At 35.8% G+C, this 15,604-nt stretch overlaps 1 protein-coding gene across 5 annotated transcripts in view; it reads right to left on the reverse strand.

Annotated features, from left to right (window-relative positions):
- Positions 1-15,604, reverse strand: part of LOC108389262 (cytoplasmic dynein 2 intermediate chain 1-like) — a 94,453-nt gene that overhangs the window by 78,317 nt on the left and 532 nt on the right. The window lies entirely within an intron of this gene.

The raw sequence follows: 15,604 nt of genomic DNA on the forward strand, positions 1-15,604 counted from the left end.
GGAGGACTAAAGACATCTGATTAGCAGATTGAGCCCTGCCAATGAGTACTGTACCTATCAAAGGGTCTAGAATTAGCCTGTTTTCCTTGCTTCATTTTTGGGGTGACATTCTCCAGCCTGTTAAATCTCAGCAATCTCCTTCCAAGCACCACACCCAGTTCTCACTATGTTTCCCTTATCTTTTAGACTGAGCAGCTACCCCATCCCGATTTGTGTTTCATTTCTGCAACTAACTGGAGCCTGGCAAAGAGTCCTAGGCTTCCAATACAGCTTTGGGAGCCCTGATACTATGCTTAGTCCTTGTAGCCCTCTGTCACTTGTGGCCCAGTTCTAAACCCCAAGAACAAAGATGTTGTCATTTAACTAAAAGTATTAACTAAGGATATTGTTGCCCTCTCTCACCCAATCAGATTGAATCCTTGCCTATATCTGCAAGCCTCAGTGGCATGCATTCCATCTGTGAAATTGTGCTCATTTATTCTACAAAAAACTATCTGTAGGGCCTAATCTGCTCCTCTGTCTCTATGTAATCCATAACATAAATCAAAAAAACCACACCTAGAAATTAAAAAACCCTAGAAATTAGTTCCCCATTACCACTGATTAGCCAGATTTTATTACCCAAATCACTCTACATTTCAGGACCTCATATTTCTTATCTGTAACATGGAGTTCATAACTATCTTGTCATCTTCACAAAATTGTTGTGAAGATTAAATGGAGTCATGAATATTGCAATGCTTTGAAAGTCTGTAAAGTACCATATAAGTATCAAATGTGATCACTGATATGGCAAGTTAATTTAGCAGATGAATAAACTTTAAAAGCCACTTCTCCTGCCTGGAGTAATGAAGTGGTAGTTAATATCACATTCTGCCTCTTGAACCCCAAGAATTAAGTGGGCAGTTTTGAGCTGTGGTTATGCTGCCAAATAAGAAGCACCTAACTGGCACAGGTTTAAGTGCACATCTGGGGACTGGGTAACAAAGCATGACTACTGAACTCATCACAACATACTCTGGTTCCCTTATTCTTCATAAGAAAACGAATTCCACATTTCCATAATTTTGATTTTTTCTATTTTTGATACTACAATTAGGTCATTATAAGACAATGCTGAGTAGGTTTACAACAAATATTATATTAAGTAATTAAAATGTAAAGAATTTTGTCAACCCAGAGAAGATGCAACCTGTGGCTAAATTGAATCTCTGACTATATGAATTATCCATATAGACTATATTCTATATTCAATATGGAAAATTTGGAAAATATCTATAAAAAGTATTGGTTTCCAGTGTTCATATACAAAAACATCACGTTTTTCACTAAATATCTGTGTTGCTGAGAATTCTATTTTGATCCATTCTCATAATATCTCAAATGAAGAGACAGATACAAGATACCCTGGAAGCTAGACACAAAGTGTCACAGCTTTGAGAGTGGTGGTTAGAGTCCCTGAGGCTGAAGCTCCAGTAGGTGGAGAGGACAGCTCTGAAGAGTGTTCTTAACTTACCTGAAACACTGCCTGATCCACAGTGGATGAGCAGTTCCTAACAGGAGTATTATGTGGCAGAAAGTGCATTGCTAAAAATCGACTAGAATCATAACTCTCTCCTGTACCCTTGGGCCCCACATATGTCCTCCAGGATTCCTGTAAATTCTATGGAGAGACTGGCTGGGAGCTCAGCATCCCCAGAGGCATGCTCCCATCACTCTCCCAGGCCCCCTTGCCTTGCGGAGCGAAGCCCTGTCAGTGAGGGCATGCTTGGGCTTCCTCTGTTTATTGCCCAGAAAGCAGCTATCTCACAAGTTAGGTTACCCGAAAGCCCTCCAAGCCTTCCTGAGATGAAGTATCACATTGTATCTAGCAGAAATTCCTCTAATTTTTGAAATACAGATAAAACTTCACTGTGGATACTATTCCTGATTTAGATTTTTCCCTATTTATGCATTCCAGATTACAGATCACTGTGCTGATACAAAATTAAGGCTCTAAGAGTGACTTGTCCACACTAGTTAGTGGCTCAGCAGGGTCTACAATCATCTTACCTGACATAACACTCCAGTGTCCTTACTTTTGTCACCTTGCCTTCTACACACTTGAGAACAGTGAACACAAGGGTGTTATTTGACATCTTGAGTCTAATGTTACTGTTAAGATATAATACAAAAGAATTTGAAATCACCTCAAATTTTCATTACTTCTTAAAACTTAATTTTAAACTATCAAAGAATCAATATCTTGAAGAAAGAGAGAAACCAAGATGGACTCTAGAGAATATATATATATATATTTCATATATTTGCACCTCAAAAATTTCATTGTCAAATTTAACCTCAATATATTTTTAAAATGTACCTTTATTATGTTTGAATCTCTAAATAAATTCTTTCCAATAAAACACTTAAAAAAAACAGAAAATGAAAGCCTACTAGTATTTTTCTATGTAACCAAAGCAGCAATCATTTGCTTTGACATGTAACCTATGTTCATGGAATAAACTTTCCAAAGTGCTGATTAATTTAATTTAACCTTGAAGTTTTGCTCATTATTTCCTATGCTGGATACAGGATATGTAACCCCTTGATCACTGTGTAAGCAGGAAAATGACTCCCACAGCCACTGAAAATTGAGAAGAGAGCTTTTTTTAAACCTTAGGCAGTTAAAATAAATTGGCCTCTATAGTTATACCATTGACCTTTCATCTGAGTTTACTTGATTGGCAGTGAAATACTACAGTCAAGTGTTCTGGTAAATTAGGTTGTGCTGGCCATCAAAGTGAGGGATCTCTATAGCAAGTTATACTCACTCATAGATTACACTTCATCTAATTAATTTTATACAATGTATTATGTGATGTTCTATATAAAATAAACACCTATTTTGAAGGTGTTGTCAAAGTACCTCTATTTTCCAATTCTGGCTTTATATTACTGTTTGGTCATATACTCTTGGGCAGTCTATTAACTTTTCAGAAGTGAATAATGCATAAGTCCATATAGCTTTGAAACTAGAAAATACTCAATAATGCAATGGCAAAAAGAGTGTAGCCCTCTTTTTTAAACAAAATAACTATGGTTTCCATTTAAAAGAAAAAACTAACATACGTACAATAAAATGCACAAATCTTAGTGTATGGTTTGATGAATTTCAATGTGTATACATTCATGTAACCATCACCCAGCTCAAGATATTGAACGTTCTCACTAATTTTTCTCCTTTCACCTATTTCACCCCCCATCCTTTATGACAATAGTCCTCTTTTCATACCAAAATCTAAATATTTCAGTTCAAGAATACTAAATTGCAAGGCATAACTGTTCACTTTTGCACTTTTTGCAAAACTTGAATATGTTCATGTTTATATTTCACAATAAACTATCTATATGAAAATTACTGGATTTGATGCAATCTCTTATGGGTTTCAGAAAGGGGAGAAATGGCAATGTTCTCTGATTCCCTCCTAAGATGTTTTGTTAAGAGTTGGCTATACAGCAGGCAACAATCCAGTTCTAGGTAACAGGGATTAAAGGATAAAGATATTTTCTTCTCTCAAGGTGCTCCTCACTCTGGTAGGAGAGAGGGACCTGTAACTGTTATTGTCAGGATATCTACTGAATTCTTCCATTTTAAAAGCTTTGTTTAGGGAGTTTCATTTGCTTTTTACCCTTTTAAGTTGGCCAAAGACCCATGAAATCATCTATCAAATCAACTTCTATTCATAACTGAGAAAGTTAAAAAAACCTAACCAAAATTAATTAGAAGAGTGCTACTTTTGAAGACAGTAAATGCAGCATTATTAGCAGTATGCCAGCCATCTGTTTGTTATGCTGCCTTGAAATATAGCAAATTCAAGACTCTAGATTTTTCTGTGATATTTCAGAAGTGGTAAGGAAATGTATATCCTTAAAAAGAAATATAGGATCCCAACTGTTGCAGAAAAAAGCATTTGACAAAATTCAACACCCTTTCATGGAGTAAAAACTCAACAAACTAGGAATAGAAGGAGGCTACCTCAACAAATAAAAACCATACATGAAAAAACCCACAGAAAACATTATATTTAATGGTAAAACAATGAAAGCTTTTCCTTTAAAATCAAGAACAAGGCAAAAATGTCCACTTTAACCACTTCTATTCAATATAGTACTAGAAGTCCAAGACACAGCAATTAGGTAAAAGAAAGAAATTTAGAAAGGAAGAAAAGTGGGGAGAATGTGTAAGAAAGAAATGAAGAGCTTCCAAATTGAAAAGGAAGACATAAAAGTACCTTTGTTTACAGATTATATACTCTTATAATAAAAAATCCTAACAATTTTATAAAAGCTGTTAAAACTAATAAACTAATTTAGCAAAGTAACAGAATACAAGTAAATGCACAAAAATAAGGTGTGTTTCTATATACTGACAATGAACAATCTGAAAAAGAAATTATAAAAACAATCCCATTTATAATACCATCAAAAGGAGTAAATACTTAGGAATTTTTAACAAAGGAGAAAAAAGACTTGTCTGATGAAAACTATGTTTCAGTAAAACATTGCTAATAGAAATTAAAAACATAAATAAATGAAAAGACATCCCATGTTCATGAAATGGAAGACTTAATGTTGTTAAATGTCAGTACTATCCAAAATAATAGACAGATTTAATGCAATGGCTTTTTTTGTATAAACAGAAAATCCATCCTAAAATTCATATGGAATGTCAAGAGACTCCAAATAGTCATAACAATCTTGAAAAAGATGAACAATATTGTAGGACTCACATTTCCTGGCTTCAAAACTTACTACAAAGCTATAGTATTCAAAAGAGCATGGTAATGGAATAAAGACAAATATACAGATCAGTGGAATGGAATAGAGAACCTAGAAGTAAACTTTCATATATGTGGTTAAATGACTCTTGACAAGGATGCCAAAACCATTCAGTAGGGAAAGGACAATATTTTCCACAAATGGTGCTGGGAAAACTAAACATCCATAAGCAGAAGAATTAAGTTAAACTCTTACCTAATGCTATATACAAAATTTAATTCAAAATGGATCAAAGACTTAAATATAAAACTATACAACTATAAACACATGTACATAAACTATAATTACATAGTTCTTATTAACTACAAACTATAGAATTATAGAACTCTTAGAAGTAAACAAGGGAAAACATTGTATTTGGCAATGATTTTCTGGATATGACACAAAAGGCACAGACATTAAAAGAAAAAATAAACAAATTGGACTTAATGAAAATTAAAACCGTGCATCAAAGAACATAACTGACAGAGTTGAAAAGACAGCCCACAAGATGGGAGAAAATATTTGCATATCTACATATGGTAAAGGATTAATATCCAGAATGTATAGAAAACTCAACAACAGAAAAACCAAACAACTCAATCAGAAAATGGATAAAGGACTTGAACAGACAATTCTCCAAAGAAGATAAATGGAATAGCATATGAAAAGATGCTCAACACCATTAATCATTAAGGAAATGCAAATCAAAACCACCATGAGGTAGCACCTCACACCCATTAGAATAGCAACTATAAAAATAATTAAAAAAGAAAATCACATGTCTTGACAAAGATGTGGAGAAATTAGAACCCTGTGCACTGTTGGTGGGAATGTAAAATAGTGCAGCTGCTATGAAAAACAGCATGACATCTACTCAAAAAATAGAATTACCATACGATCCAGCAATTCTACTTTTAAGTATACATCCAAAAGAATTGAAAGCATGGTCTCAAAGACATACGTGTATATCTATGTTCACAGCAGCCTTATTCACAGCAGCTATAACACAGAAGCAACTCAAGGGTCTATTGACAGATAAATGGATAAGCAAAATGTGACATATACACACAATGGTATAGTATTCAGCCCTATAAAGGAAGGAAATTCTGACATGTGCTACAACATGGGTAAACCTTGAAAACATTATCCTAAGTGAAATAAGCCAGCCAGTAACAATTTGACAAATACTGTATGATTCCATTTATATGAGGTACATAGAGTAATCAAAATCATATAAAGACATAGAGTAGAAAGGTGTTTGCCAGGGACCGGAAGCAGGGAAATAGGGAGTTTATTGCTTAATGAATATAGAGCTCAGGCCTTTGTAAGATAATTCTGGAGAGATGATGGTGATGGTTGCAATATGGTAATAATTTATACCACTGAACTATACACCTAAAAATTATTAAGACAGGAAATTTTATATATGTTCATTTTAGCACAATAAAAAAATTGGGGTGAAAAAAGGAAACAAAGAACTGTAGCTCAATGTATTAGTTCTGTAAGCCTTGTTCAATGAGATATTCAACTACTTACATAAGAGAAAAAAAAGACTAAGGAAAAAAGTTTTAAGGTGTCAAAAAATTAGCCTGAGAAAACTATTATTAAACTAGAAATAAAAGTATAGATACCATAATATTTTCTTTTATTTACTCATTCCTTCCATCTTTCATTCATTTTTATAGGCATTATTAAATACCATTAAGTACCAGGCATTATGCCATGCAATGGGGATCTGATGTAATAGGGATAATATTTTTAAATATATCAATGTGCCTTTCTCATTTGCTATGGCAAATACACTTTCCCCTTTTGGCCTAAGACACCCCTCTGCCTCATGGGGGGCTTGACTTGTTAAAGAATACATTCAAAGAGACCTACAGTATGGGAGAATATATTCATAAACAATTTTTATCCAATAAGGGATTAACATTTAAAATATATAAAAACACATATGCCTCCACACCAAAAAACAGTACAGTATTTGCTGAATGAATAGAGAGCTTTTTGTTCTACTCTCTGTCTGGATTCTGGGTGTAGAGTATGTACTAGGAAAAAGAAGAGGTGGCCAAAAAGGGGAGTCCCAGCATAATTAGGAGCGTAAAGCAAGGACATCAATTAGAGACAGGACCAAGTTTTCATCCCCAGCACATATTTCATGGACCCACCATGACAGATATGAGAAGACTCCAGCAAAGGCTTATGAAATGGATGCCTTGGGCCTTGGACCAGACTGAATCATTTCAGAAACTCAGAGAGGTCTACAGTGGAAGTAGGACCCCCAGAAAGGCCAAGACAGCAGGGAAGGCCTCGAGGCTCTGACCAAGCCAAGAGAGAATAACCAGCAAGTTGTCAACTACAGGCATCAGTAGCTTATGTCAGCAGGATAACCAGGAGCAGGATGAGACAGACGTACTTGAGGGGATACCAGCTTCTGCACAACGCCCAGTTCAAGGTCACAAAGTTCAACTCCTCCAATGCAACAAGTTCACATGAGACTCTGCTCTTATGCCAGCCACAAACTTAGAGAGACGTAGGGAGAGGAAAGGAGATAAAAATGATAAAACAATTATTTCAAAGAGACAAGGTTAAAGAGATTATTTAAAAATTGGGTCAGAATTAGTTTTAAAACAGAGTAGACTAAAATTATTTTTGTTTTCCTGTGCCTACACAGCAGTTGGGGAATAGTAAAGGAGTTCAGAGCAATTTTTAAGAATAAATTGTTGAACAACAATTAAATAAAACTGTTGAACAACACATTCATATGCAGATTTTTTTCTATAAACAAATTAGAAAAAATTTTGAAGATCTGTGAAAATTTGAAAAAACATTTTCTTTTCTCTAGCTTACTTTATTGTAAGAATGCAGTATATAATACTGACAATACTCAAAACATGTTATGTCAACTATCTTATTGCTAAGGCCTCTGATCAATAGTACGCTACCAGTAGTTAAGTTTTTTGGGGGTCAAAAGTTGTATGTGTATTTTCAATTTCATGGGAAGGGGGTGGTCAGTGCTCCCAACCCTGTGACTATATTATCTGGAAACAACCTAAGTGTGTCTCAATGGATGAATGGACAGATGTACTTGATACTGTACACACACACACAATGGAATATTATTCAGCCATGAGAAAGAAGGAAATTCTGCCATTTGTGACAGCATGGATTTTGAGGACATTGTCCTAAGTGAGAAAAGTCAGACAGAGAAAGACAAATACTAGATGATATAACTTATATGTGGAATCTAAAACAGGCTAAATTTGTAAAAACAGAGTAGAATGGTGGTTACTAGGGGCTGGAGGGTGGGGAGAGGCAATTGGGAGATACTGTTTAAAATATTGTTACAAATTTGCAACTAGTAGATATATAAGTCCTACAGATTTAATACATAGCATAGTGACTATAGACAATACTACTGTATTATAAACTTCAAAGTTGCTAAAAGACTAGATTTTAAATGTTCTCACCCCTGAAAAGGAAAAATAATCAGTTGATGTGATAGAGATGTTAGTTAACTCTATAGTGGTAATTGTATTGCAACATATAAATGCATCAAATCAACACATTGTACATCTTAAACTTACATAATGCTATATGTCAACTGTATCTCAATAAAAATAAACTTTTTAAAAAACCAGACAAGTCTGAGAAACTGTCACACCCAAGAAGAGTCTAAGGAGACAGAACAACTGAATGTAATGTATCCTAATGGGATCCTAGGACATATAAAGGACAATAGGTAAAAGCTAAAGAAATCTGAATAATATGGATTGTAGTTAATAATATGGCAACATTGGTTAACTAATTGTGGGAAATGCATCATACTATTTTAAGAGGTTAACACTAGGGAAAACTAGGTGCGAAGAAGTATTCTGAGGACTCTCTGTACCCTCTTTGCAACCATTATCTTAATTCTAAAGTTATTCTAAAATAAAACATTTATTTCAATTTTTAAAGAAAAGAGTATAGTTTTCTTAGTACATCTAAAAGTGTCGATAATTTTACAACTCTGCCATCCAGACACAGAAAACACAGTTCCTGCCTCAAGGACTCTGGTGGAAAGGGGGGGAAAGCAGTAAGGCAGGTACACCACATACAACAGGAGCATGAAGGAGGCATACCCACCCAGGCCCATGGGAGTAAGGGCAAGGCCAGGAAAGATCTCCTGAAGGAGCTTTCTTGAGATGACTGAGTCTGACAGCTAGAAAACTAGAAGCAAGAAAACAAACTCACTGTTGACACAGTCATATATTAAGTCAGTTACACCCAACGTCAATTGATAGAACCTTTATTGATTACTAGACCGTGATGATAACATCAGTGCCTGCAGATTTAGAGTTTACCAAACAGAATCACTGAGAATGCAATGGAAAGAACTTTCTCCACCTGCTCACTGTGTGACCATATAGTTACTTAACCCTGAGGACTCGGTTTATTTATTTTTAAATTGGGGATAATAAGAGTGTTGTTTTGGGAGCTGGGTTAGTACACACAATGGGCTTAGAACAGTCCTGGCACCTTCTAAATGCTCACTAAATATTAGCTGTTATTAATTATTCTTAGGGTATGTATTAATTTTCAAAACATTTCCGACATTCAATTTTTGTGTATCCTTGGAAGATAAATTGCAGCTGAGGAATTAGAGCACAAAAGAGGTAAAATGACTTGCATAATACCTTAAGAAGAATGTTTTTCCCTAATTCTGTTTTCTTTGAAGAACAGCTTCCCTAAGCAAACTCCTACTTTCTTTTAGCTCTTTTTAATCCACTTCATTCTTTGGGAGGTCGAGTAACTTACTGATTGGTAAGTTTGAGAATAACTGGTAAACTTGGCTCACCTTTGTCCTCCTTTTTTTGGAGTAAACATGCAGTGAGCACGATTCCCCAAGTCCACCTGTGATGGGGAGAGTAAGTTGGCTGGCTCTAGAGTTCAGTTTTAGAAAGCTCACTTGGCTGACAGATCTAAAGCTGCAGTCTCCAACTGGACATTTTTTTTTTGCCAAGTTTGTTTGCTTAGTTTTCTATCTGCCAGTCATTGATTCACCCTTAAGCTTTTTGACAGAAAACAGGTTTGTGAAACATCTCTCAATGTGGCCAAGCACATTCAATAATCAGTTCCATTTTTTTTTTCTTGGAGACATTCCTCCTGAGCCCACCATTCTCCTGCTCCAAACTCTATTGCTTTGATAACAATTTTTTAAAAATAATAAAGTACCACACAAACTGTGGTAAAGACCACTAGTTAACTGCCAAAATTCACTCTCTCCTTCCTTAATAAGAAAACCCAGGTTTTGGCTAGTCTCATTGCTACCTACATAAAGGTTACATTTGTGTGTACCTTGTGACTGAGCTTTGGCTAATAAGATACAATCATAAATGTTGTGTGATACAGTTTTAGGAATTCTTAAGGGGAGGAAGTGCATCTTACTTTTCCTCTTCCACCATCAGGTTGCCTGACTTGGATATGATAGCTGGAGCTCCTGACAGCCTATATTGGACTATGATGAGGTCCACATAATAAGGGAAGAGTCTGTGAATTAGAGACCTTGGCACTCTGGTGACCTGATAGAGCTACCACATCAGCTCTGAATTACCTCTAGACTATGTGAGAAGGAAATAAACTTATCTCTTGTTTAAGCCACTGTTTTTTTAAGGTCTTGTTTTGTTTTTCTTCTGTCATGTGTGAAGCAGCCCAGACAAATACAGAAAATCAGCTTCAAGTCCTTCTTCCCTGTTCTTTCTCCCCAACCAGACTGACAACTCTAAACCCTTCTATGTGGAAACTCTGAAGCCAGGGTTTTAATAGGAAGTTACATTTATCTGCAAGGGTAAAATGATCTAGCTTTAAATTTGGGGACAAAGAACATTTAAAAGATATACCTTAAGAAACAGGAAAACATCACCACTAAAAAACCCTCTCAAGTTTCTGCCTATCATAGTTTTTAAGCATTCTGCACAGTTTTTAGTTAATTTGTTTTATCCTTGTTTAGGAATTTTTTAATGACTTTCTATGCAAGCTCTATGAACCCAAGTTTTGTCTTTTTTTGTTTTTGTTTTTTAATGTAAATACAAATATCTTTACCTCTCAATACATTTTCTAACAAATATTAATTGCACACCAACTAACCATTAACTTCATTCTTAAGCTCTGTCCTTCCTAAGTATTCTATAATTTAGGCTGAAACCTTAAGCTCTGAATTTGGTCTCTGAATTCACTTTTACATTCCCTCCTCACAGAGTGACAGATCTTTTGATTATGTCTTTTGTCTCTGCCATGCCCAGGAGCCTCCTCTTCATCTGTTCTGACAGCCATCCTATATTCCAGCAAAGACAACTAGTTATTACCCTTTCTTATTTAATGCTATCATTTATTAAAAGCCTAACTTTTGATAAATATTACATAGACACCTTAAATGCTTTTATTATTCCATTTAATCTTCACACCAACTCAGCAAATGAGGTATCGTTCTCTCTGCTTTATGGATGGATCAACTGTGATTCTGAGAAATTAACATTAATTCAAGTTTGGTTTGTCTCCAAAGTCCATTTTCTTTTAAGTTGTAGTACCTCGTTTTTTTGTTTTTTGTTTTTTGATATGGTTAATGTACAATTACTTGAACATTATGGTTACTAGACTCCCCCTATTATCAAGTCTCTACCACGTACCCCATTACCGTAACTGTCCATCAGCATAGTAAGACGCTATAGAATCATTACTTGTCTTTTCTGTATACACTGCCTTTCCCATGTCTGCTCCCCCCAACTACATTATGTGTGTTAATCGTAATGCCCCTTTTTCCCCTTTATCTCTCCGTTCCCACCCATCCTCCCCAGTCCCTTTCCCTTTGGTAACTGTTAGTCCATTTTTGGGTTCAGTGAGTCTGCTGCTGTTTTGTTCCTTCAGTTCTTTCTTTGTTCTTATACTCCACAGATGAGTGAAATCATTTGATACTTGTCTTTCTCCACCTGGCTTATTTCATTGAGCATAATACCCTCTAGCTCCATCCATGTTGTTGCAAATGGTAGGATTTGTTTTCTTCTTATGGCTGAATAATATTCCATTGTGCATATGTACCACATCTTCTTTATCCATTCATCTACTGATGGACACTTAGGTTGTTTCCATTTCTTGGCTATTGTAAATAGTGCTGTGATAAACACAGGAGTGCATTTGTCTTTTTCAAACTGGGCTGCTGCATTCTTAGGGTAAATTCCTAGGAGTGGAATTCCTGGGTCAAACGGTATTTCTATTTTTAGTTTTTTGAGGAACCTCCATACTCCTTTCCACAATGGTTGAACTAGTATACATTCCCACCAGCAGTGTCGGAGGGTTCCCCTTTCTCCACATCCTTGCCAACATTTGTGGTTGTTTGTCTTTTGGATGTTGGCCATCCTAACTGGTGTGAGGTGATATCTCATTGTGGTTTTAATGTGCATTTCTTTGATGATTAGCGATGTGGAGCATCTTTTCATGTGCCTGTTGGCCATCTGAATTTCTTTAGTGCCCCATTTTTGAAAAATTTCTCCCTGGTTTTCCATATCTTTATATCACTACCTAAGGTCCTCCTACTTCTCTGACTTTGACTCTATTTTCTTTCCTATTCTTCCTTCTTCCCATCACTGGCTATATCTGGATATTTCAAAAAGTACCGAATAAATTGTTCAGTTGAGAACACAGTTAGAAACACAATTCCAAATTTTATAAGATCAAATTATTAATAATGTCAGCATATTATCACTACAAAATAAAATATGCAGAAAATGCTGACAAACAGAACAACCAAATATGGCAGCCCCATCCACTTCAGACTCAGAAGATCACAGGATTGGGACCTAACTACAAATAATACCCTAAATGACTCCTTTCCTTTCAGAAAACATATATATGTATATATACACAAACCTGAAAGAAGCCCCTTCTGACCACAGTCCTTTTCCTACTCCACAAGTGCACTAATATTGATGTTTTAGAAAACACGAGTCACCGCCAAATAGCTGACATTATCCATCAGATGTTCTTTAAGGAAATTTTTCTCCTGACAACTCCAGCATGAGATTACAGTAGATAGATAGATGATAGATAGATAGATAGATAGATAGATAGATAGATAGATAGATAGATAGACAGATCACTATCATGAGCAGGATAGGCACATGACAAATTTTCACCAAAATGAAGACTGAAAATGGCACTCCTATAGCCCTAGACCGCAAATTCATTGGCATGGCAAGAAGTTGACAAATAGCACACTAGTGTGACTTCTCTTTTTACGAAGGGCATTATATGGTTTATAAATTTTATCTCAGAGAAACATCACATTAAATCGTAATGTTTTCATTACTTAACATTCTTCAGTTCCTTTCACAATATGAAATCTCCAAAATTAAGGTCATGTGGGTCAACAAGACTTCTTTTAAAATTCAAGCATTTGTGTAAGAATAATTCACTACCAAAGGAATTCATTTTATCAATCTGTTTTACTCCTTATATCTAGCTGCAATACTGGGCACTAAAGTGACAGTTTTGCTGGATGGAGGAAAGCAGGAAAGGCTAATTTTGGAGCCCTGAAGAAGAGTGATCAATAGGAGGGCAGTGTGATCAGACAGTTATGGGAGAGACTGAAAGTGGAAGAGGGTATGGGAAGGAGAGCCTGAACACAAAGATAAATGTGAACTGGGTTTCACAACATGGTCAGCATCCCAATCTGCTCTAAATTTGTACTTACACAGTACTTAGTATGTATCAGGCACAAGATTAGGTCCTCATTTAATTAATATTAGGTACTACTTTTATCCCTATTTCACAGTTGGAAAACCAAAGCATAAAAGAGGATGAGTATATTGCAAAGCTTCACAGCTAGTTAGTAGCTGTGCTGAGATTCAAACCCAAGCACCATTTCATAATCATAAGTTATTCTGATTTTACACAACACACACTCTAGAGCAGGGGCTCTCAAACTTGATTTTTAACCAGGACCCCTAGTACCAATGTACATGACCCAGTACATCAAAACATAAGTAAGTGAAACAAATTTTGCGAAATAATACTCTTACCAGATACAGTGTGTTCAGATCTTTCCTATTTTATTTTTAAAACTGTTGATTGCAACTAGTAAATTGACTTTACAAACCTCAATGGGTTACAACTCACTATTTGAAAAACATTACAGACTGGGGCTACAAATGATAATTTAAAATCTCCACTTGGATGTTTGACAGATACTTCAAACCAGTGGACAGTCATCTTCATTGCATCTACAAACCAAACTCCTGAATTTCACCCTCCAATCCTACTCCTTCCCTTTTCTTCCTCTCTCATTAAATGGCAGCTTCCTCTGCACTGTCCATATGGCAGTCACTAGCCACATGATGTTATGGAGCATTTGAAATGTACCTATCAGAATTAAGACATGTTGGAAGTATAAAAAAGCATACAAGATTTTGAAGACTTAGTATGAAAAAAGAATCTAAAATATTAGTAACTTTTTACACTGATTGCATGTTGAAATAGTGTTTTTGATATATGGAGTTAAATAAACTACATTGTTAAAATTAATGTCACCTGTTTCTTTTTACTATTTTTATGTGCCTACTTGAAAAAGGTTAAATACCTATCTGGTATATTGTATCTCTATTGGACAGTATTCTGGTTGCTCATGCTAAAACCCTTGTAATCATCTTTGACTCTTTTCTTTCCATCAGCACATTGTGTAGGCACTACCTTCAAAATAGATCCATAATTCAACAACTTCTTGCCACCCACATTCTTCCTTGGGTAACTGAAATAGCTTCTTAACTGGTCTCCTTGCTTCCTCTCTCACCACACCCTACGGTTTATTTAGCTATTCCCTATAACATTGCTGAGTGATCCTTTTAAAAGGTCTATCAGAGTATGTCACCTCCCTGTTCAAAATCTCCCAACGGCTCTTTTTCATAGAGTAAAGGTCTAAGTCCTTGCAATGGCCTTGGCCTTAAAGTCTAAAGTCTTACAAGATCTGGCTGTCCACTCCACTCCATCTCTCTGCCCTAATTTCTTAGCCATTTTCTTCTTCACTCAGTTACAGTGGACTCCTTGAATTCACCAAGTATGCTCTAACATCATAGCCTTTGTACCTCCTTTACCTCTGTCGGTAGCCCTCTACCCTGGATATCCTTTCTCCTTTCTGTTTGGGATCAAACGCTGATTTACTAGCAAGTCCTTTGCTGACTATAGTATTTTAGAATAGCAAACTTTCCTCTTGGGACTCTTCCACACTTCCACCTTTTCTCTTTTATTTCTTACAACCTGTATTATCCTATGTAGTTTACTTATTTAATTTGTTTATATGTCTCCGACACATAAAATGCAGGAGTTCCATGAGGGCACTGTCTTTGTTTCACTTCATTCCTAGTAGCACTCACATGCCCATTCCTAGTAGCACTCACATGCCCAGTAAATTGTAAGTGTTCAGTATTAACACTGTTGAATGAATACATGAGCTATGGGTTCCCAAACTCAGTTTTGGACACTTAGCAATTAGTCACTCTCAGAAATCTACTGAAACAAACATTTCGGTATCTTTAGTTTTTAACCTATTACTATTCTTGTACCTACAGTAATTCCATGATAGAGAAAGCAAGACTCTCCCTATACTTCAACCCTTTTGTTCATTTTCTCATGGTCCTTAGGTACCCTCAAAAAGCTCTGGAAGATATGTTTTCTTTTCCCTCTGGAATAACATTTCCTCAGACATCTGCCCCACGTCCTGAATTTCTGGCCTAAAATACATGCAGCTATGGCCAAAACAGATTCTTAATCT

The sequence above is a fragment of the Manis javanica genome, chromosome 4 (genome assembly GCF_040802235.1).
Source record: "Manis javanica isolate MJ-LG chromosome 4, MJ_LKY, whole genome shotgun sequence".
Classification (NCBI taxonomy): Eukaryota; Metazoa; Chordata; class Mammalia; order Pholidota; family Manidae; genus Manis; species Manis javanica.